Genomic DNA, 26,036 nt, shown 5'->3' with positions numbered 1-26,036 from the left:
GCTACGGGCACACCCGCGCAAATGAGCGCACTCACGGGCAAACATCTTTACAATTTAAAAAAAATATAACATGTTCATTTTTATATTTTATGTTCATAGTCTGTGGGGGCATGTGTTGTGTTGTGTTTATTCACATTTCCATGGACTCTGTTGTGGGGGTTTACTTTCGGCACTTTTACTCTTCTGGGGGCATGTCTGTTTGCAGGGCTCGGCCTATGGACACGCCCCCTACTGTCTTACACGGACCGTGTAAGCCTTAGGTGTGATTCAGCATGCCCTCATGCATATGTATGACATGCTGACATCACACCGTTTAACTGCAGCCTCCGTGTAAGCCTTGTAACTCTTACACTTAGGCTTCGTCAATCCTTCCCATTATTTTCTAGGATGATCTCAAGTAAGGTACAACTAAGTAAAATTTTGGTATTTTCTATCCCTTTTCTATTAAGTAGTTCCCTTATGTTGGTTACTTTATCCAGATTCAGGGGATCTGTGTTTGATAGTTTTGCATTCTATAACTATGTCAAGAATCTAAATGGCAATGCTCAGATCTGCTCTGAGCTAAAATAGAATGGCATTAAATATACTGATCCCAAGGATATTGCCAATATTCTGGCAGATCGATTCAGTGCCAACTTCACCCCCCTCTCACCCCCTAAATGGCCCATCTCAATACTGGAAGATTGCCAAATTCCGGTAATAATGGCCACACATGTAAAGAACACACTCTCCAAAGCTATGAATACAGCATCCATGGGACCAGATGACATCCCGGACTGTGTACTACATGAACTACAATATGAACTGGCACCTCACCTAAGTGTCATGTTTAATCATAGCCTCACCTCAGGTTTCGTGCCCACTGAGTGGCGCAGAGCTACAGTTATCCTACTCCACAAGGGGGGATCCACCTTGGATCCCACAAACTACTGTCCCATCAGTCTGACAAGCCTTATCTGCAAGGCCATGGAGCGTATTATCATGGAACTTATAAACAAAGACATTGGCAACCTTAAAACACTGGACCCCACCCAATTTGGGTTTGTGAAGGGCCCATCTTGTCTCCTGAACTTTGAATCAGTCTCCAGAGCCATAGACAAGGGTAAGATGGTCCACAAAGTCTATCTAGACCTTGCCAAGGCCTTTGACACCATCCCCCATGCTGGAATCCTAGATAAACTTACTAAGCTTGGCATTAATCCATACGTCACCCAATGGGTTGCTAACTGGCTTACTGATAGAACCCACACTGTAAAAGTAGCTGACTCCAAATCCCACTCCAGACAAGTGACAAGTGGGGTACCTCAAGGTTCAGTCCTGGAACCTCTCTTGTTTGGCATCTACTTCTCTGAAGTACAGGCCAACACTAAGGGACTCTGCCTAACAAAGCTCGCAGATGACTGCAAACTGGGAGCCATTATTGAATCCCCAAATGATGTGGATACTCTACAAAAGGGCCTTACAGAAACAGATGCTTGGTGCCAGAGCCATGTGCTCAAGCTCAGTGCCAAGAAATGTATAGTTATCCCCTTTGGGAAAAAACATGTATCCGTGAATTACCATATAGGTGGCAGTACACTAAACACTGAAAGTGTGATAAGAGACTTAGGGACACAGGTGGACAGTGGTCTCACCTTCAATAACCACATTGCCACAACAGTCAGGAAATCCTTCTATGTGGCACACCTCATCACTAAGGGCTTTTCATCCAGAAAAAAGGAGGTCATTGTCCCACTGTACTCATCCCTCATTAGACCTATTATAGAATACAATGCCCCATTTGGTATGTACCTCTCAAGACATCTGCAACAACTGGAAAGGCCGCAGAAATACCTCACTAAAAGAATCACAGGCCTAAAGCAGATGCACTACGCTGACCACCTTAAAAAACTCCAGCTATACTCTGTCGCATATCGTCTACTCAGAGGCCATCTCTGCTTAACATACAAGGCCATGTCAAACCCAGAGCTGTTGGACATGCAACACTTAAATAAATCCCAATCCCTCAGAGCCACATGCTCCAGGGATCTAAATCTTGTCATCACAAAAAACAAAACATGGTTGAACAATAGGTTCCTGTCCCAGAGACTCCCCAGACTCTGGAATAGAGTGCCCATATATGTCAAATAGAGTGCCTCTTTGGCCCTCTTCAAAAGGAACCAGGGAAGTAAATAGTGTGGGAAGAAATAGCCAGGGAATTGTTATGGCTAAGCTTGTATAGGCCCTAGGGCTGATAGCCTAGTACCAACCTATGAACCTATGAACCATCCCACTATATTCCAACCAGAATAGAAAGTGCTCACCACGTCCAAACCATCTTGCTCTTTTAAAATTAGTGGCTCTCCACTTAGATAGCTACAGAATAATTAAGCCTCTCTTTTATATCCATCTGCTTAGAGCACAGTGCATCTCTTAGGATATTGACCCATTTTCCCATCTTACCTTTAAAATCTTCAACATCTACTCCAAGACCACCAATTATTGGTGACCCCACATTCTGCATTTCAGTAGTCATCTTGGGATTAGTGCTTCTGTTTTGCTCCTGGTGAGAAAAGGAGCAAAGGGATATTATTTCCTGCAGACTGATGATCACTGGAAAGGAAAGCCTAATAACTGCTTCATAGGTGCTAGTTTGGAAGTTGTGCTTATATTTTGATCCTAGTGACAGAAGGAGCAGTGTGCATTGATTCCTGACTGTTTCTGGTTGAGTAGTGAGTGTCTGTGTTTGACCTTCCTAACTGGTCTGGTTGCAGTTCAAGGCATTTACCATGAAAAGGCTACAACAAGCTTCAGACCCTTGCATCATCTGGGGCAAGCTGTGGTGAGAACAGCACTAGTAGTAACCAGGCACTAGCCACTCAGTTGACTTTTTTCATTATTTTTGAGAAGCTAATTCTTTATTTTCAGGAAGTACTGCTTAGTCTAAATACTTCATCCATAAATCATCAAGGCCTACTTTATGAGTTTCTCATCAACTGTTTTGCAGTGCCCTGTATAGATGCAGACACCTTGTGTTGACATTTATCCTGTAAAAGCACATTTGAAATTTCACTAATACCTAGTTTAACACAGGACAACTAGTTTGCAGTGGCAAACACTGCCCTCAGAGTTGCAAACCAGATACTCCTGACATTACTTTATATTTTCACTCCAACTGTCTAATCAATAAGAAAGGGTCTATTGCCATGGATAAGAATTTTCCATTATCTCCTTTACCAGCTTGGTGGATATGGACATCCTGAAGGAATGTAGAAATTGTCTCACGTTTACTGAAAACCAAACAAATTGATATGGAATGTGAGAAATGTGTTTAGACAATGTCACTAGAGGTGACCTGAGAGTGCATGCATTTCTCAAGTATCTTTGATAAAGGAGACAGTATGGCTATGAGGCGATAGTTAGAGAAATCATAGGAATTTCCACCCTTATGAAGGGGAATAATGTAAGAGATTTTCCATAGTTGAGGGATGTGGAATTCCTGTATGGAGCAGTTGATTAAGATTGAGACTGGGTAGAATAGAGAGTCAACAGACATTTTTAGGAAATGAGCAGATATACCATCTGCTGCAAGAGTAGTGGGTTTAAGTTTTAAGAGGTATTTTTTATTGTTGAAGTTGGGACAGGAGAGAATGCAAAGGGGGGGGGGGTGAGTTGTTAGGAGTTGTTGGCATAGATGAGTAACTATTTTTGGAAATTTGAGTTGATAGTGATTTAATGGATTCAATAAAGTGGTGATTAAATTGGGAGGCTATATTGCTATCTGTTTTTGTAGAGGTGGAGGTGAGAGCTGGTTTGGAGGTTTTACCAGGTTTTAGTAGGGAGTATATTGCATGCTAGAATTTTTGGGGTTAATTGGAGTGTTTATTTTGTATATCTAGAAAGTAGTTATGTTTATCAAGCTTTGTTTGTTTTTTGACCTGATTCCTAAGGTGTTGATAGTTTTGTTTGGCTAGACTAGTGTTACCTTTCTTCCAGGTTTTCCATGCCTTGTCTCTGTTTTTTAATAGGGCTCTAGTGGATTTAGTAAGACAAGGAGCATAGTGTTGCTTAGCTCTAACTTTTCTTACTGGGGCAACTGAACCAAGGATGTTAATAAGAGTACTATTAAAAATAGTCCACTGCTCGGTCTAGGTCAAGGCTGTGTAGTGGTCCCCACTTACATTTTTTTTAATATAGTGTTGAGTTCTAGAGGGTTAACTTTGTGATCGTTTCTGACTTGTCTATAGACTGTAGTTTTGGGTAAGTTAGTACGTTTATGTAGGAGGAAGGTAAGGAGATGGTCACTAAGTCCACCAGGCAGACTACCTACTTGGTAATTATGTTCAAGGTAATTTACTAATGTCCAATCTAGTATAGATTCCTTAAGGGATTTTTTGTCTACTCTAGTTGGTTCTTGAATGAACTGAGAAAATCCATATAAGTTGATGTGGTTAGTGGGGTATTTAGAGTTACAGGCTAGCCAAACAGTATTTAGGTCGCCTAATAAAACAGTTTCCTGTCGGAGATTATATTCTGACCATTGTAGAATCTCTTCAATTATTGGAGCGTTATTACCTGGAGATGCTCTTTTTCTTATTTAACAGTAGGACAGAGCCTATGATCTCAGCAGAATTAAATTTAGGTAGAGGAGTTAGTAGAGGTTGGAGAGAAATTGTATTTTTATAGATAATTGCAATGCCCCCACCCTTCTTTCCTGTTCTATCTAACCGCAGGACATTATATCCTGGAGGGAAACTTTCTTCGTTCTGTGTGCTGGGTTTTAGTCAGGTCTCTGTTATGGCAAGGATGTTGGGGGAGTAGTGAATTATGAATGCGTGTAAGTGAGGAAGTTTGTTTGATATACTGCGAGAGTTAAGATTGATGATGAGTAGATCTGCAGTGTGTTTGTTTGGGGGTATAATGTTGCTCGGCCCTGGATTTGGATGAATATCCCCCAAGGTAAGGAGGTATTTCTTTAATGAAAGTTGAAGCTTGGTAGTTTGTAGAATATGTGGAGTTTACTTGATGTTTTTCTAGTGCAGAATAGTGAAACATACTTGTTACGTACAAAATAGTATTATGTTGTCACTAAAATAAAGAGGGGGCTATAGGAAAGTTTATGTGTGTAATAACAGGTGTGAAGGTATGTGTTGTATGGTAGGTGTTGTGTGGTAGTGGTGTGTTTGTGCATAAGGATGTAATGTAGGTTAGAGTTGTGAGGGTTAGTAGGAGAGATGAAAGTAAGGCTTGCATAGTTTAGGTTTGTGGTATTTGGATGCAAGTGGTAAATTATGGGTTTGATTAGGGTGGTTGCAGGGAGTGGCTGCAGGGAGTGGTCAGGTGACTGGGGTTAGAATAAATGTAGAAGTAGTGGGGCTCAACCACCACGAGATTACAGGGACAATCAGTGAGCTCTAATCAGGGATAGCAGGAAAAAAATAGCCAAATTGCAGTAAATTCAGTATATCTGCTTCCCTGTAGTGGTAGACTGCTTGGCAGTGTGTTTCCACCTGGTGGCCAAAGTAAGTTACTACAGCCAGAAAAAACTAACCTATGTGTATGCTCATCTACCCTGTAGTAATACTTTAAATAAGGAGCAGTTTACTTTTATAAAAGCAGATAGTTTTAAAAACAGATTCAGAGTGCGGATACATTGCAGTAGAAGGAACACCTACAGTTTAGAAAGCTGTGCTCTTTAGTTTGGTTTTGGAGCTGCTTCAGGCAGGTAACTAAAGCAGATTTACACTCTTTCACAAGGTATTTTGCTGATGCGAGTTTGTTAAGCAAGGGATGACCACAGAGTGTTTAACCCATCGGGAGAATCTGCAAGACATAAGGGGGAACACATACAAAAGGTTAGACCAGGAAAGTAAGAAAAGACACATGAGAGACCAGACCTAGCAAAACCCTAGAAAAACAGAGATTTAAGTGAGGTACAATACAGACAAGAAATAACCAGTGTAGCAATAACAATATTCCCAGCTGACTAAGTCATGAAAGCAGAGCACTAAAAGTAAATTGGCTTAGTTTCTGGTGTCATTCTAAGGAGGTGCAATATTTGTCAGCATGGAAGGAGATGGTCAACAGACTACGCTGCTTTGCCAGGGATGGTCTGCACCTCTCCCTGCTAAGCTTTCAAATATTAGTTAAACATTGTCTTCCCCCTATAGTGCCTTTTTTAGGCAATGCCAAATTGAAAGTACTTCCAACATGGCAAATCAAAACCAAGACAATCTAAAGGTGTTAATGCTCAATGCTAGGAGTCTAAACAACAAACTCCACTCCCTAGAAACTCTCTCCACCCTAGAGAATGCTGACATCTGTGCAATCACTGAAACATGGTTTAAAGCTGCAGAAAGCACAATGACAGTGCAAGGTTATAATGACTTCCACACATTTAGACCAGCTACTACACAGCCAGGGACTAAAGGTGGAGGTGTCTCGGGTTTCATCAAAAATACATTTCAAGGCTGGTTAAACAGGATAGTGCACTTGAGCTTCTCCAAGTTCAAATTATCATAGGCAAAATCCAATACCACTTCCTTGCAAACTGTAGGTCCCCCTCTATGATCCAGGAAACTCATACTATGTATTTAAACTTATTGGAAACACTCACCATCCAACCCAATACCATATCAATGGGCAACTTTAATTACCCAATTATTAACTGGGAATCAAGTACGACACCAAATGTACAGGCACAGAGATTCCTGGATTTTGTAAACACAAACTCTCTGGACCAGATTGTCAGTACACAAACCAGGGGTGCAAACATACTGGATCTAGTCCTCACTAATATGGGAGAGTGCTGCACACCCTCAGTATAATGTCTTCTCTGGTAAGATCAGACCACAAAGTGGTATTTTTGGAAGTAAAAAATTAAAACCTGGAACCCCAGCTAACCCTGGAACATTCAGAAACTACTCTAAGGCTAACTTCATACTATTGAGTGATAACCTGGTAAAATGTCAAGCCCCATAAACCCTAAGAACACTGCTGCCTATGTATAACTGTTCACAGAAATCCTATACAAGCATGTGAATAGTAACACAGAGGCAGCTATACCCACCAGGAAGATGTACAGAACTAACTCAAAAAACAAGCCACCCTGGTGGAATCACAAAATCAACAGACTGTATAACAGGAGGAAGAAAATCATGGCAAAGATTAGGAGGTGCAGGACTTAGCAGGATAAAAGTACTCATCAAACTAAACAAGCAACTCAAGAGGACAAATAAAGTCTACCAAAACCATGTTTCAGGTAAATTTGGCCTCCCAGGCCAAGGACAGCCACAAGGTATACTTTAGCTATGTCCACAACCTTAAAGACAATAGACAATTGTGTGAAGAGGTCATTGTTAATGGAGTCACCTATACCGAGGCAGAATATATAGCGAACCTACTGGCTGACAAATTCAGCTCCAGCTTTCCCTCTCTTTCCCCCTCTACCTTCCTTCAGGAAATACCATCAAATATAACTCCAGCGCTATCACTAGGAAACAGGTCCTTAATGCTCTCTCTAAGACCAAGAACACTGCATCAACGGGCCCAGGCAATATCCCAGGATGTCTTCTAAATAGCATGAAATATGACCTACCAGGATCTCTAGAATAGCTATTTAACTGTAGTCTCCTAACAGGTTTTGTGCCTCATGAATGCAGAACAGCAACAGTCACCCCTCTGCACAAAGGTTGGCCATCTACAGACCTTGTAAACTACAGACCCAATTTCTTCTGTGGCCTCAGTGGTTAATACACAATTCTATAGACCATGAACTTACATAGGCAAGTGTTTTGAGTTAGTCAAGTTTTAATTTTTGAGTGTATAAAAGAATGCTAACAGGCTGGATTGCCTTCTCCAAGAGAAGTGATGTTCACAATTTCACTTAGTGGAAACATTTACAATTGGAGAGAGAAAGGTTAACTTTTGCACTTCCTTTTATGGAAGACATATGGCTGAAAACACAACAATGAAGTTATATTTTCAAGTATGTATTTTCTGACAGCTGAGGTATGTTTTTTTGTGCCATCATCAGTTAATGCATAGATCAACAGGATCTTGACACACATTGCATACATTCAAATCCATGTCTTCTATTATTTTGTTTACAATATGGTGGTAACAGGCAAGAATGCCTTATTGAAAAGATCTTTATGTGCAGGGTGCTACATAGTGGTCACAGTGTGTAATAGGATCTGTGTTATGGTAACTTGTTCTGGATTTTGGGTGGGTGGGTAATCATCATCCAGTAATTGCTATACTTCCTTATGAATGTCCTCAGTATAATGATATATCTATTGTATTTTCTGTTGGATGATGGATAGCACAAAGTATCATAATGAATCAATGGTGAGGAGTAATTATTGTCATCTGTTGTTTTATGGCAAAAAACTGCTGAGAATTGCTTCTGTCAGCATAGCTCTGCTGACTATCAAGTAATGGAGGTAGTGGCCAATGTGCCATAAACACTATCATTATGGAACAGGCTACAACTTCTAGATGTAATTTAGCAGTTCCCACAGTTCGCTAACAACCTGATGGTTGTTTTGCAATTGGCTGTGATGTATGTTGCATGTAGTTCCAGGTATTCGGATCTGTTGCACAGTGCTTAATTCGTTAGACATTTTCAAATATGCTATTACAAATCCTTTAGAAGTGCACTTTGTCTTAATGTGTTTACTATGTATGCATGGTAGCAACAGGTAATGCATATGTAATACTATGCTTAATAAGTATGGATGTTATCAACTCCAATCTTATAATTCTTTGAAAGAGTGCATGCAGTTGTTGTCCTTACACAATAATGACACCAGGCACACTTGTGTTGTGATCATGTCTTCTGCAAGGCAACTGTCATCCATGGTCTTGCTATCACACTTTTAAACATGTCCTCAGTCATACACACACACACACACACACACACACACACACACACACACACACACACACACACACACACACACACACACACACACACACACACACACACACACATACACACAAGTAACAGTTGATAACGAACTGCCTCCACATGACTCCTGTTTGGCAAGATTTCCATCTAAATACATTTTCCTGATGTATCACTTATCTCCTGTGTACGTACATTTCATCTGTTAGGTTTTACAAATCTGAAACAAGTTTTGGTGCAGCATAGTTTATTTACTTTCTGTTTAATGTGAAAGTTCTGTTTCTGTGGCATATCTTTGTGGATTGCGCCATACAGAATAATTTAGATGCTTTCTACTGTCTGACTTCCTACCCTTCACAACATGTATTTTATTGCTACAACTGTTATTGTATCCACTGTTAGTACTTGCTTGGGCAGTATATACAGGAGTTCTTTAATTTGCTTAATCTGTCCATGCATTTATCTTTGTACTTTTCCATTATTATTGCATTGGTAGGTTGTTACTTACTGTCGTAAGAAGTTGTTGTTTTTGTTACTTGCATGTCTTTATACACACCACATTTTCCTTCTGCACATTTACTGATGGTGTTGTCTTTCATAATGTACATGACAATGCCAGTGAAGTCACCACATGTCCATGCACTTGTTGCATTTTACAGCAGTATCAACCTTCCTTGTCCACTTGCTGTTAGGCTTCCCCTTCCTTTTATGTATTCAGTAATTGACCTATCCAGTGTGCTGTGCACATGTACTCACTTACAGACGTCAGGTTTGTGTACACTCCTTTGTTTACACCATGTACACAAGCCCTGCATTACTACACCATGGTTAAATGCCTGTGTTATGGGCTCAAGCTGGAGCTGCTCACTGTTTAGATTACCTTGGATTCTTGCATATTCGATTAGCAATGCTGCTCATCACACACCCGAGACCTATTGTGTTAGCACCAGTGCAAAGTGTACACAATGTTAATAAATTCCCAGAACTGTGGTTCTACAGGTTTGTTGGACTATCTTTTCAGTGTCCTTTTTGGCTGCTTTCACGCATTCATATAAAAAACACACAAGACTTTGATGTGCATAATTTTACAGCACTTTTTTAAAATATTTTTGCTGCCTTTTATTTTTGAATCCTCACTCTAAGATTTTTCTTCAGTTATTTAAACTCTGTGGCCTACAACCCAGCTAACATTTAAAGTATACATATATACAATTAATGTCACATTTGACACCCTAAACACAGAGTCTTCATTGTCTGTTTCTTCCCCTTACTACAATTCCTTTGTAACTATATTTTATTAAAAGAGACAATTACATTAACATCACAAAAAGTAAAAAAAAGAAAAATGATCCAAAATATCAAACAACAGCAACAGCACAACTCTATACACTATTTGCCTAGCCCATTTCATTGTGACAACTATTGTTATGTCAGGGTAAGAAGCTCCTACAAGATTTCCATAACTGTCAAAACTTCTACCATAGTTGAAGATTGCACTATGACTTAACTCCATTTTTAAAAGAATAAACAATATATCCTAGATGTTGATAATGCATGTTGTTCAAATAGCTTGGGAAAAGAATCAACTTCGGCTTCCAGGTATTGGCCCCCAGGAGTTTAACTGTACTGGTTAAAACCCATAGTACGTTCAAGCAAGAATTGCTTCCTGCCTTACCATGTGGAAGATCCAAATCTTCCAATCTAGACTGGAAGGGATTAAAAAAAACAGTTTCTTTTTGATTTTAATGATACCATTGGGAATTAGTCTTTGGACATTCCAAAACACATGGATGTTGCCTGCAGTTCCCTGCCCACAACCCTGGCATGTGCTGTCTCTCTTCATTCCCATTTTAAAATGTGTACATGGAGTGTAGTGCTACATTAGCATAACTTGCAGTTGCATATCCTGGTACTTTGTCCACTTTCCCCATTTTATCACAGTTCCCCAAGCTTGCTTCCATTGTTGAGTAGTTGTGATAGCATTCTACTGTCTTTTCCACCAACTGCTTATGAATTGCTTGAAAACCTCCATGCTCACACCCCAAAGATTAAACCAGTCCTGCCACTTCTTATCAACAACCCTTTCCTCCCTGGTAATCCTTTTTTTTTTTTTTTTTTTTTTTTTGCGCCTTTTTGACTCATACACAAACTATCTGTGTAAAAAGAAATCCAGTTACTCAGCTCAACCTGGTATAAGAGATTTAAGGAATGGAAACTTAATAAGGAAGAATGATTCTCCTCATTTAAGATCTGCCTCTATTCCATGACCCATCTTCTCCATCCATTTGACTTGCACTGTTTTGTTTACTACCTGCCTTATTTCAGGGTAATGCCAAATCTGGCCCATGGGTCCTTTTCCCCATCTTAACCCACAAATATCTCCACACTCTCTGTACAGATGAAACACCCATTCTAGGGAAGGCTGCAGAAATTATCCTCATTTAAGGTTCCATCATTAAAGATTTCTTCCAAAGTAGATCTTACCATTCTAAGAAACAAGCTTATCTGGGAGGCAGGCATGTATGTTGCCAAGTGAGGAATGCTAATCCCACTGTAAGAGTTAGGCATATGTGCAATTGAATCTGATACTCTTCTTATCTTGTCTCCAAGTGCCACTGACTCTATTAATGTCTGCATCCTATTTAGGGTAGGACAATGTACTGATAAGGGTATGTTTCTAATCATATATAAGATATGGGGAAAAATACAGTCTGAATTGCTCTATATTTCTCAAGTAAAGAATGAAATTGTCCTCTCTTGGGAAATTAATCAATGCCAGCAGATTATCTATGATTGTATCATTGTGGGTTTCCCTCACCATCGGACCCATATATTTAAATTTACACTAAGTTAGAATGTTGTCACTGTCAACTGCAAAGTTTCTCCCCCACACCTTATAATAGCTGATTTAGCAAGAATACACTGCAATCCAGAGGATTTCCCCAAAAAGGCAGAAAGCTTCAAGGATTCTTTCAAACACAGATGATAGAGTAGAACTCAGTAACATGAAGGCACCTGCAAATATCACAAATACCTGAAAAAGTATCAATGGTAGATTACAACTCAAGTATAAGCCTCACTTTTTAGGCTAACTCCTCCATAACCAGAAGAATGAGACTGGGTGATAGAGGGCACCTTTGTCTCTCACCTCTAACAATTAGGTCCATGCAAGACAATCTTCCATTCACCAAAACCTGGAATGAAGGATCACAGTAAAAAAAATATATCTAATTAATAAAGAGCTAGTTCAAAATGATGTGAAGATTACTGATCCTACAGACATTGCCAACATACTGGCTGACAGGTTCAGTGCAAACTTCTTCCCAAAAGGAGAGATATCTATACCAAACGATTGCAGCCCCCCAAACATCTCCAGCGCCCAAGTGAGAACTGCTCTCTCCAAAGCAAAAAACACAGCATCCATGGGACCTGATGGTGTCCCCGGCTGTGTGCTCCACAAACTCAATGAGGAATTAAACCCACAGCTAGGACAGCTGTTTAATCAAAGTCTTACCTCTGGATACGCCCAGGAGTGGCGCACTGCAACTGTGGTCCCACTTCACAAAGGCGGTGCCTCCACCGACCCTGGAAATTACCGTCCCATTAGCTTGACAAGCCTTATCTGCAAAGCCATGGAGAGGATCATAATGGACCTCATAAATAAAGACATAGGGAATTTGCAGACTTTGGATCCAACCCAGTTTGGCTTTGTCAAAGGCAGATCATGCCTTTTAAACTTGGTTGACTTTTGAAACAGTCACCAAAGCCATTGATGAGGGAAAGGCAGTCCATACAGCCTACCTCGATCTGGCTAAGGCATTCGATACAATACCCCACTCGGGTATCATTGAAAAACTCATCAGCTTAAATGTCAACCCATACATCACAAGATGGGTTGCAAACTGGCTGAGTGACAGAACCCACAGGGTCAGAGTTGCTGGCGCCATGTCAGACTCAAAGCCTGTCACAAGTGGTGTCCCACAGGGCTCAGTCCTGGGCCCACTCTTGTTTGGCATCTACTTCTCCGAAGTACAAGCAAACACAGGAGGGTTATGGCTGACAAAGTTTGCAGATGACTGCAAACTGGGCGCCATAGTAGAAAACACATCTGACAGATATCCTTCAGAAGGGTCTCACAGAAACGGATAACTGGTGCCAGAGCCATGGCCTAAAGTTAAATGCCAAAAAATGTATAGTCATACCCTTCGGGAAAAACAAGGTTACCCCTAGCTACCAAATAGGTGGCAATCCACTGAGCACAGAAGAAGTTATCAGGGACCTGGGGACCCAGGTTGATAGTAGTCTGTCATTCGACACCCATGTAGCTAAAGTAGTTAGGAAGACCTTCTACATTGCCCACCTTATCATGAAGGGATTCTCATCTAGATCAAGGGAGGTCATAGTCTCCCTTTACTCATCACTCATCAGACCAATGATTGAGTACAATGCCCCATTCGAATGTATCTGACCCGACACTTGCAGCAGCTGGAGAGGCCACAAAAGTTCCTCACCAAAAGGATAAAGGGTCTCAAAATCTGTCCTATGCTGCCCGACTGAAAGAACTCCAGCTCTATTCAGTCGCCACCGCTTGCTCAGAGGTGACCTTTGCCTAACATACAAGGCCATGTCAAACCCAGATTTGATGAATATGCTTCACCTCAAAAATCTAGATCCATCAGAGCCACAAGGGCGGGAGACTTAAACCTCGACACGGCTATTAATAGGACGTGCTGGAGGGATAGATTCATCACCCAAAGACTCCCTATGCTGTGGAACAAAATCCCGGTACATGTGAGGCAGAGCACCTCGCTGGCCTTGTTCAAGAGAAATCTTGACCAATGGATGGGAGATCGCAGATATACCCCAGGGATTACCTCAGTGTCACTGCTCGACAGAGGCACAGCAAAATAATGGGTATAGTTCCCCATACTAAAGGGGTGGCGTAAGCCACAAAACGATGGGCTAGGCTTGTAAATGCCCTCGGGCAGATAACCTAGTATGAACCTATGAACTTAAAATGGGGATCCTCATTTCTGTACTGTAAGATTTTGAGCAAAAAGTTCCATGCAATCATATCAAGAGCCTTTCTGATATCAAATAAAACAATTCCTGCATTTTTCCTGAGAACACTCAAACTTGTATAGAAAAGCTAATATGTTTAGCCTGTTATCAGCTCCTTCCCTCCTTTTAACAAAGTCTGATTTACCTTGTAGTATTAACCCTTCCAACAAGAAATCTAATCTCCTAGCTAAAACTTTAGCTAATATATTACAATCCAGTTTTATCAGGGGATAAAGTGCAAAAGTTGATCAGCTGGGGATCAGGAGAGCTGCTTTTAGGGATCAAAGTTATGATTCTGATGTTGTAAAATTTTGGTTTCTAGCTTACATGAATTAAATACTTCCCTTAGAGCCCTTAGCAGGTCTTCACCCACCCGCTTGCATTTCTCTATAGGGAAACCATCAATGCCACAAGCTTTATTATACTTAATTAGCCCTTTTTATCTCTAAACCTAAAATAGTGTTCCCTAACACTTTGGGGTCTTACAAGAGAAACAGCAAAGTCCCACACTAACATATCACCTCCTAACCCCAGCTTATATAAACAAAAATAAAAATCCTTAAAAGCTTTCCTTAGATCATTTTCATCTGTAACACACTGTCCAGACTTCCATGTAGCAGACTGTATATAAGTTCTTGACACTGACTGTGCATCTCTCCTAAGCCACCAAAATTGCCATCTCCTGAGAAGTTCAGTCTCTGCTTGGATTATTCTATCAAATTCATTTTAGCTCACAGAGCTACATCTTTATCTTTAAGTGAACCTTATTTGCTTTCCCTTACTAACCTAAACTGTAGATCCCTTAACTCTCTATAGTTATCTTCTAACCTACTAGTTTATTCTTTCTTCTAAGACCCTCCTGATACATGATAACTCATCTGATAGCCCCTTTGCACCATCTCCACCACATAACATTGTACAAAACATTCTGACAAAAATTCCTTTGTATTATATTGCTAATAATCTCTCTTAGTTTCTCTTTGTCCCAGCTACAATTCCACTTGAAGTTAGCCCGCCTCCATCTACTAGGTCTTTCCTGTCCTGCTTGACAACAAAGTAAGAGCGACGTGATCTGAAAAACTTATTTCATAAATAAGGGGTGGGTAAACTTGCTATTTGCTGGAACAAGCATAAATCAGTCCTATTACCATGGTGTTTCAGATCCCTTGAAAAAGTGGGAACAATCTCAGTAGAGTAGATCTTCCTCTATAATATTTCTCAACCTCTTTGCTCATGAAATCTGGACAAAGCCTAAAAAATGGAGTGACAAAAACAAAAAAGGGACTGATTTTCAATATTGCTCTTATAAACTTAGAAAGTTGATAGAATGTCAAGCTTTGTGTTAGCATGCATTTTCTGGAAGATATGAATTCTGAAACTCAAATGCCTGTCACCATTTAGTGACTTCAATCCTCATTTATTTGCCAGAAAGCCACAAATTTTATGAGGAACAGATAAAAATATGAGGTAAAAATCTGGACAATTGGGAGGTATGCTATAGATATCTACTGAATCATTACTATGCAACCAAAATTTACATCTTTATCAAACACTGTTTGGGCTATTTATGCTTACCAAACAATCTGTCAAGGTTTTCATTTAGAACTACATTAAAATCCTCATTTAGGACTAAATTATAAAATCTCCCATCAAAATATTAAAAGAAACTGTTCCACTTTCTTCTTGCCAAACCTTCAGAAACTCCACAAAGAAGGATAACTCATCTTAGTTAGGGATATGGAGGTCACCAATAACTTACATACATACAAATATTTCAAGCACAGGCATTAATGCCCTTCTAGATTGCCAATATACCAAAACACTTGCTCTCTTAATAAGCATCCTTGCTGTTCTTAAAAATATGTAAACTAGTACTTGGTTTAATGTGATTTGGAAATCTGTTCCATGTATCAGCTGCTCTCTCAGAGAACAAATTAGTACACTTCTTTTTTTTTATAACCCCAAACTTTCCCAGAGGTGGTTGTCTCTAAATGCCCTATATACCTGAATAAGATCTCCTCTTAGATATTTATAACAGACACTGTACAAATTCAGATATTTTAGTCTTTCTTAATAATTTAAATTTTCACATCCATGGATGCCCTTGCTATATGTCTGCTATACTCTTTCCAGTTTACTATTGCTTGTTTTCTTATAAGGTTTCCATATTGATATTCCATACTCAAGTTTGGGACTAAAATGACTAACAAACAATGACTTCATAATTTCTGATTTCCTAGACTTCATAAATCTTTTTATACAACCTACAGTTTTATAACTATTAACTAATTGGTTGATGTGATTAGAAAAACTCATAGCTGGATATATCCACATACCCAGATCCTTAAATGAGTCTACGGTTTCATCACTGAGTGCTGTATTAAATATTCACCTTTCAATTTATGTCTCCCAAATCTCATATGCTTAGGTTTAGATGTATTTATCAGCATATTATTCTCCTGTGCTCAAATGGTCAATTTAGTCAAGTTCATTTGCAGACATGCCTTATCGGCAATACATGTAATCAGTTCACCCAATTTCAGGTCATCTGCATATAGACTAATACCTCATATGAAAAAGATAGATCTGAAAAATAGAATCTAAACAAGTAAGAGCTTAGGAAGGACAGAACACTGTGGGACACCCTGACTATAACCTACTATCTGTAAGCCACACAGCTATCCATCTTATCAAGAGTACATCAATGCCTAGTTGTTTTAATTTATTGATCAGTGTTTTGTGTAGGACCTTGTCAAATGCTGAAGTTAAATCTATACAAATTATATCACAGCACAATTTTTCATTCATAGCTGTTATTATATTGTTATAGAGGGTGGCCACGGTGGTGCAGCGGTTAGCAGTGTCACCTCAGAGCAAGAGGTTCCCTGGTTTGATCCTTGGCTGGGGTGCCTTCTGTGCGGAGTCTGCATTTCCTCCCTGTGGTCGCGTGGGTTTCCTGCGGGAGCTCCGGGTTCATCCCAAAGACATGCTGTAGGTGGATTGTACATTTTAAATTGGCCCTAGGTGTGAGTGTGTGTGTCTTCTGTGGAAGGTTGGGCACCGGGCTGGCAACTCAACACTGTAAAAACTCCACTGCCAATCCTGAGCAGACAGGTGATCTGCTACAGCGACCCCTAACTGGTAAAAGCCAGTAGAAGAAGAAGATTATATTGTTATAGAACATCATGTTACAGGTGGTAATAGATCTGTTTTCAACATATGCATGCTGATGTATGGTTTCAAGTCCCAACCTATCCAATTCTGACAATAACTTATCCAATATTACCTTCTCCATTATTTTTCCACAACATGAAAGTAGTCTTAAGGGTCAGTATAGTTCATCAGATGAGGAACTGCAAGCAGCTGCAGGTTGTCAAAACTGTTTTAGATGATATAAGAATGTCATTTGTCTTGATAAGTGTGCAAAAGCAACCTTTAAAGCAGGAAACTGAGTCTATATCAGAAGATTAAAGATTCAGAACTTCGATTCTGATATGGTCGACACCATATGATTGAAGTTTTGAAACTTTGAATCTTTTAACGGAGATCTCTGTACAGTGTAGAAAGGGAAGATTTCCCTTTTCTTCACTGTAGTACTGTCTCAGAGTTGGTATATTTAAGTAGCGGGGGGTGAGGGGCATAACCCTCCATGAGGGGGATTGCCCCCCTACTTAAAGCATTTAAATGGTTTGTTTTTGTAGTTTGTTGCGTTTTATTACATTTTCAAAGTTTCAAGACTTTGATCATATGGTGCCGACCATATCAGATTCGAAGTTTTGAAACTTTGATCATGAAATATAGACCCCAGGAAAACTGCAGCACCAGAAAAAACATCAATTTGGGACAAGAATTTGATATAAAAGAAATTGAGCAAGAGGGAGTGTATAAATATTTGGGAATTGATGAAAGATCAACAATAAAACATGAACAAATGTGAATAAAACATAGTAAGGAATACTTTAGAAGACTTGAATTAATTCTGAAAACAGCACTGACATCTAGGAACAAAATCCAAGCTATAGACCAATTTGCTCTTCCTGTCCTAACTTATAGTTTTGGAGTGATTGATTGGCCCCAAAACATGTTGGATAGATTAGATAGGAAAACAAGAAGGATGCTTCATGCTCACCAAATGAGCTATAAAAATCAGTGTATACCAAGATTATATATTCCTCTTTCCGAAGGAAGGATGGGCCTCCTTGAAATTGATTACATGTATAGATCTGCAATCGTGGGACTCCACACATATCTGCTGATGTCACAAGACCCAAATGTAGTGAAAGTTTTGAAACATGAAGAGAATAAATCTAAGATGACTTCTCTGCTTAATTTAGCAGAAGCATATCAGCGTCAAGCAGGAATGGAAATCAAATCAGAAGTAGATAAAAATCAGGCAGCAACTGAATGTGCCAAAAAACAAAAGAAAGAATATAAGGTGAAGGATCAGATGATAAGGCAAGAAATGTGGAAAAAGCATAAATATAGTTGCGAGTAGGGAACTTCTGGAAGAACCTCATGTTAATCAAGAATGAATGCAGGAATGGTTAAGGAAAGGCAAATTTAACTCAAGAGATGAAAGGTTAATATTGGCAGCCCAAGATAGTGGGCTATGTACATGCTAGTTTATAAAGTCCATTGAACATGTGGGAAAAACAGACAAATGTAGGTTTTGTAAAACCAAATTGGAAACAGTCGCACACTTCATTGCTGGTTGTGATATACTAATGGCAGAAGGACTGTATACTGAAAGGCATAATAATGTGGCAAGACCGTTGCACTGGGGATTGTACAAACATTATGGTACTGAAGTGGCTGAAAAATACTGGAAACATGAGCCACAAAGCATCATAAAAATGATGAAGTTTACATCACATGGGATCACCGATTATCAACAGTTCAAAAGATAGATGCTAGAAAACCAGATATAGTGGTCCGAGAAAAGAAGACGAAAGTAGCATTGATCATTGAAATTGCCACACCCAGTGACTTTAGTGCCTTGTGTACAGAGATACACAAAGTTATAAGATATCAGGATCTGCAAACAGAAACGAGAGCAATGGGGAAGAAAGATACCCACACAGTTCCAATAGTAGTAGGAGCAATGGGTCTTATAAAAAAGAATCTACAATCGTATTTAGATATTTTACAATCCATGTAACCCCATATGAATTGGAGAAAGAGTCATTACTGGTCACATCGCGAGTGATGTGAGGAGCACTTTTAGCCGACATCAAAGATTGAAACAATACTTTTTTCACAAACTTTAATCATACTTTGACTTAGGAATGGGGTCCATTCCCATCATGGCTTGGAGAAATTAAAAAAAAGTCAGTATGGCTCTGGGTTTGTCCTTATCCCCTCTCCCTTAAAGACAGGTTTAATAAGTGCATGTTCCCAGTCTTGAGGAATCTCCCCATATTTATATGACCTACTGACTAATAGATATAGTGGTACTATAAGTTCTTGGTGAAATGTTCTCAGGTTATTATTAGTAATTCCGTCTCCCCCTGTGCTTTGTTTGGCTCTAGTTTGCTCAGTTCTTTTTCAATGTAATCTAAATTGATTCCAGTATCTAAGGTAACCTGGATATCACTACTATGTCACTAGGACAACTTATCACCCTCTTTGTGGAGCCAAACTGTTTTGCATAAGATTTTGTAAATATATTTATAAATATATCTATAATCTGTTGTGTCTGAGAATACATTTTAGAATCTGCACTGTTTATCAATTTGTATGTCTTTACTCCTTCCATATATTATATATCTATAAAACGGTTTCCTATTATGCTCAATATCTTTATATACATTTTCTTCAAAATTGTCTTGATCTTGGCTCACACTATGCTTAATTTGTTTGTCTAGCTTGCTTATTTCAGTTTTCAAAGTTGTAGTTCAACATCTCTTCCATTTCTTATATTTTTGTCTCTCACCTTAATCATGTATCTTGTTGTTATGGAAATATACCCTCTGATGTTGTATGCCTAGATCCTGATGTTAAACTTTTTTTTTGATTTTTTGCATTCAAACAATTTCTCTTTCAAAACTTTCTACATTCCATCTGCATTTTCTCCACTAAACATGTCAATCCAGTTAGTTTTATATAGTAACTCTTTTACTTTCATATAATCTGTAATTAACCTTCTGTGCATTGGTTTAGATTTCAGTTTGGCAATATTATCTAACAACAAATTAACTTTTATAACCCCATGATCACTGCACATCAACGGTGGTAAAACTTGAAGTACCAGAAATTTCTTTAGCAGCACAAAGTATGCCTAGTTTGTTCTGTTCACTGGTAGTTTTTTTTTACAATCTGAAGCAATTGTTGTTCTTGAATATACGTTGTGAATAATTTGTGGTTGAATCAAGATTATTTCAATCTGTTTCTGGTAAATTTAAGTCCTCAGCTAATACTATTCTTCACTCCCGTATTTCATGCAAAAAAATGTATGAATTCCTTTAGGTCATCTGCACTTGATATTGGTGGTCTATACACTCCAACAATTGTTATATGTTCCGGGTTTGATTTTGTCACAGTTACACAGTCTATAGTATTGGTGTTATCATTGAACCAATAATAATCACAAGTCTCATAATTATATTTAATCCCTATCATAACACCTCCACCTGATTTTTGTGTTAGAATGTCTCTTACAGTAAAAACATTTATACTCTGACAGAACTGTTTTCCAGTCATTGTTCTTTAACCATGTTTTACAAACAATAACAACATCAGTTTTGTGGCAGCATAGCACATTTTCCAATAAAAGAACTTTATTATTAATGCTCCTAGCATTAACAACCATCAGAAATGCATCAAATGTTGCTATCTGTGAACTGTTCTATCTTTCAACTTGGCAAAAATCCTGCTTAGTGTTTGTCAAATATTGCAAAATATCTGCTACAAAAATTCTCTTCCCTGATCTTGACAAATGCACACCATCTTGTCTGAACACATCTGTGCCAAAAACTAGGCTTGGATGCTCTACACATTTCCCTTTTTTTTAAACAGGACCTTTTTTCCATGTAGGTATTTACCCAAAAATATTTTCTGTCATGGTGACCTGACTATCCTTTCTACATGTTTGTCTTTTTGGCTTGTCCCGGTTAGGGGGTGCCACAGCGGAACTGCGGTCCGCTAATGATTGGCAGTAGATTTTTATGGTGCCGAGTTGCCAGCCCGATGCCCGATCTTTAGCGAAGGCACACCCATTTACGTATGTCTTTCGGAGGCCACGCGACTGCGGGGAGGACATGCAGACTCCACACAGACGGTACTTCAGCCATGAATCGAACAGGAGAACCTCTTGCTGTGAGGCAACAATGCTACCGCTGTACCACCATGGCTTACACTGTCTGTTCTACATGTGATTTTTGAAAAATACTTCTGAACACCAGTACAAGCTATACTATTTAAGAGGGCTGTAAGTAATACTCAGAGAGTCCTTGCAGATGAGATCATTTGTACTAACATGAATAAAAACAGATCTGTACTTCCTTACATTAAAGCTTGCTCCTGGCAAGCGTAACACTATTCAGTGTTCATTATCTTCTCTGCAACTATAAGTATCAGTTACTCTAATAACTGACTCTCCAATTACAAGAATATATTTTCGGGCCAGATCTGAAGAATTTTCAACTTCTAATAGAGTAATATCTGCTCTATCAATTTTTACAAAGGAGGAATGATCATCACAATTAGTCTTATTAATGCCACTGTTTTCATTGCGTATTAAATTCTCATCCAGATGCCTTTGTACATCCACAGCTTGAGCCATGTAGTCAACAGTCATTACAGTAATGTTTTTCAATCCTTCCACTTTCAGTTTTGATTTCTTTTTTCACCTGCTGTTGGAAAAATGATGCCTTTTTCTGTGGACTGAAGATTTTCTAATAGAAAAATGTTATCATTCCCTGCAACCTGTGTGTTACATAACAAAGCACTGTCCTTTTTATTACTTATTCTCTTTACTTTACAGACATTAATCAGTTTCTTTTTCTTCCTTTTTATTTGTTGTGAACTTCTTTCTTTCCTTTGTTGTTTCCTCCTAAACACTCTGAATCCTCAGATTGTTGAACACTTGCATCCAGAATTCCAAAGTTGGTGGGGGCATTGTGTTGTTTCATAGGGGTTGAATGATCTTTAAAGACAATAGACACATCACTTCCTAAATGTGTTCTATTTGCTCTTTGCCTAACATTATTTATCTCACCAGTCCAGTCATTAATATATGATATGTAACAGCAGTTCTCCAAGCCGTGCCAATTGCACAAGTGCAATCATCATCAGTAAGTCTAGACAGACTTCTAATAATGGTAAGCAAATCATCCAACTTTTGACATGAGGAACACAGATCACCAGTGTTATCAGGTGTTACCTTTAAATATGCATAGCATTTATTACACTGTACAGGATACTTGTACTTTAGCAAATCATTAATTGCATACTAATTTAAGGAATCCATATTCAGCTTCAAATGAATACAATATTATAAAATAAAAGAATAATCAAAATCAGTAACCACAGAATTCAAAGAGAATTTAACTCTACTTCTATAACAAAAATCACACAAGCAATATACAACTAAATAGTAAAGTAAGTACAATAAAGTTGTGCTGACCATACAAGTTCTGATATTCAGACACAAGCTGTAATTCCTCACTATCACTCACAGTCACATTTCTTTTTAACAGTAAATATCAATAAATCACAAAGCAAGACAGGATTATTTAGATAAGCTCTGGGTTGTCCTCTCTGCAGTCTGTTTGAATTTATAGCTGACTAGGTCCCATGGGATGGCTAGAGCATGCCTGTCTAAAAACTATCTCTTTCTTACAACCAACAGTGAAAATTAAAGGTAAAACAACAACATATAAATCAAAGCAAATATTTTTGTCTACAAGCTATCCCTTCCTTCCTACAAACAGTGAAACTGTGATTAAAAATAAAATATAAATTGAAATAAAACTTCTCTTACAAGTCAACTCCACAGCAAATCACCAACCAAGGTAGGATTATGTAGATAAGGTCTGTATTGTCATCGCTATGTGAATGTATAACTGACTAGGCTCCTTGGGATGGCTAGAGCTTGTCTGTCTAAAATCTACCCCTTTCTAATAATCAGCAGTGAAAATTAAAGGTTAAACACAAAATATAAATCAAAGTAAATCATCTTGTCTACAAGCTATCCCTTCCTTCCTACAAACAGTGAAAAACAGTGATAAAAAATCAAATATAAATTCAAATAAAATTTCGCTTACCAGTAATCTCTACAGTAAATTACATAAGCCAAAATAAGATTGTTTAGATAAGCTCTGGATTACTTGTTCTTCTTTATTGTGCATACCACTCAAAATTACCTATCTACCCTTCCTACCTTTCAAGAACTTAGCTTTCTTAATCTGTAGTGAATTATGCAACATGAAAAGTACACACCTCTATCCTCCATTTAGAATATGGTCAGCAACAACTGTGCAATATTTCCTTGAACAGAGCCAATGGGTTTCCTAGAAGCACACAACTTGGGCATTGTCCCTCAAAATGCACTACAATATTCTTGCCCTACTTACCCCCCCCCCCCCACATTCCATGAGAACACTTTTGTATCCTCTGGATCCTGTTTTGATAATATCAATGAACCAAGGTCAGTACTGTCAGCGTTTATGTGCTGTTTAGCCGCCACTCCCCCCCAAATCTGAACCCAGGAGCATCTACCATGCCGGAATCAGGTGGATTCCTGTGGTATCTGCAAGATGCCTACACCTGATCAAGAAACTCCTATTGACTGTTAGAAGATAACTGATTCCCCTCATATCCTCATCAGCTCACTTAAAATAGTTTTAAATAAACTACATTAGCCCCACCATAAAACCTCAACTCAGCATTTCAGACTCCTAATAATCAAGTTTATACAGCATGACTAGCCTTTGAACTGTGTTAACAAAAAGCAGGCTAAAGGATCTAAAATCATTATTACTAGCATTGTGTATTAAATCACAGTAAAAGCAATTCCAATACCATTCTCTCATTTGAAACAATATTCATTGTTGGTGAGCTAGAAGATGTACACTGAAAAAATGTAACCCTTAATATTAAGGCCCTGTAACTTTGGACCCTTGTCCCACCCTTCTCCCTCACCATAATGATACAAGCCTACATGGCCCTCTCTAGATTTATCTAACTACAGCAATGCAAAATTCCTCTTAACTCAAAATAAATATATCTGTCATATGAAGATTAGCAAAATCTGAACAGTCGCACTGTTTAAAAAAGGGGAAGGGGTGACAGCCTTCCATATAGATTTAATTTCCTACATATGCAGTTGTACTTCTCTCTCCTTTATTTTCATAGAACCACAGATGGTTGTTCCTTGCGATGCATCTAAAGAAAATTCAAAGACGGATGGCATTTCATGCTACCTATATTCTAAGCATGCAGATTTGAAACAGAAAAGCCTATTACTAGCCAAAGTCTGAGAGAGAGGGAAGGAAAAAAAACACATATAACATTCTCACTAATAGCATACTGGGGCATCATAGAATACAGCTACAAATTAAAAAAGCTGATTTATTATTATCATTCTTACTTTAACACTAGCAAGAAGATATATATGTATTCTTAATGAGATTTAGTCAGGCATTTATAGACATTAATCTAGGAGAAAACTTGGTTATATATTTATGCATAGCAAGTATCATTACTCTAAAAATGTACTGAGAAAAAGAACTATTTCAGTCCAAAGCACTGACAGGATTAACCTGTCTGATCATATAAAAACAAACTAATAGCATTGCTAAATGTGCTCTCTTGCTACTGAATAAGCACACATTAGCAAAGAGGCATATGTCTATTAATTAATCTCAGTCCATAAGTTGTAGCGTTCAACCAACTGTTGCACAGTTATCAAGTCTCTCAAGACATCTGATGTCGCAAAAATCTTTTGTCCTCAAGTCTGAAGATCAGAAAAATATTTCTGACCACATTTTACTACCAAACAGATTTGATTTATGTGGCCTGGTATGAAACTTCAGAGACTTTGCTGAGTTGCTTTGGCCTTGTTTGGACCATTTTTGGTATGTCTCTTTCTGTTATTGAGATATCTCAGACAGGTTAAAGCTGAAAAATTCAGAAGCTGTCCCAGATTGCTTCAATGATGCCTGTTGATTTAGCTGAGAAGCTTTAACAGTGGAAGTAGAAGGGGAACTGCTTCCTGCAGCCATAGTAGGTTTCTTTGAATGTTTTAGCTGGTGACTTGATGGCCTCTGTTTCTTCCTGCTTGTACACTTCTTTTCCATCCCTGTATCAGTCCACTGATCATTCCCTTCCTCATTAAAGTAGTGCCCAGTTGACATTTTGCACCACACAAAAAGTCATGAGTATTATCAGTGGATCACAGGAATACCCTTCTCTCCCCACTACCACCACTGAAAAAGACAGATACATCAGTGAAATATGATACCCTAACTCTTACAGTTCTTTTTTAAAAGTGATCATTGACTGATTCTTTTTGAAAAGTTGTGAATTGTCAGCCAAAAACTGCAAACAATGTTTAACCCAATGTATCTCCTTATCGGTCCTGTTATGCTGAATAAATCAGTTACATGTTCTCACAATTGTTTGGTCATAAGGACATGCCTGCCTAGGGGGTGATATTTGAGTAATTGGCCTACCCTGTGAATGCATTCTTTAGCTCCAGTGACAGGATCAGGCAAGTGAATCACTTTCTTAATTGTTCCATAAATGACTGTAATCTGTGGTCAGCTATTTCCTTAGGTATTCCCAGGATTCTGGCATTGATTCATTTCAATCTGTTCCCTAGATCATTCAACCTTGCAGCATGCTCCTCTATCTTCCTTTGCATAGTTTTACCAACATGTGCATTAGCAGCTGTTGATTGTTGAAGTGGCTGTTTAGTTGCTTTTAGTGATGTGACCTCATCTTCCAAATCGCTGAGTCATGGCTTGTTGTGTGCAAGCTGACTCTGCTGCCGATGAAAGCAAGGAGAGCCATACAAACAAGATAAGCAGCTTATTGTTTGTAGAGGCCATTTTAAAATGAGTTACCAACTTGTTCCATAATTGTTTGA

Source organism: Protopterus annectens, chromosome 10.part0, assembly GCF_019279795.1.
Source record: "Protopterus annectens isolate FY-2018-M chromosome 10.part0, PAN1.0, whole genome shotgun sequence".
NCBI lineage: Eukaryota > Metazoa > Chordata > Ceratodontiformes > Protopteridae > Protopterus > Protopterus annectens.
Note: the sequence above shows the minus strand (reverse complement) of the source record.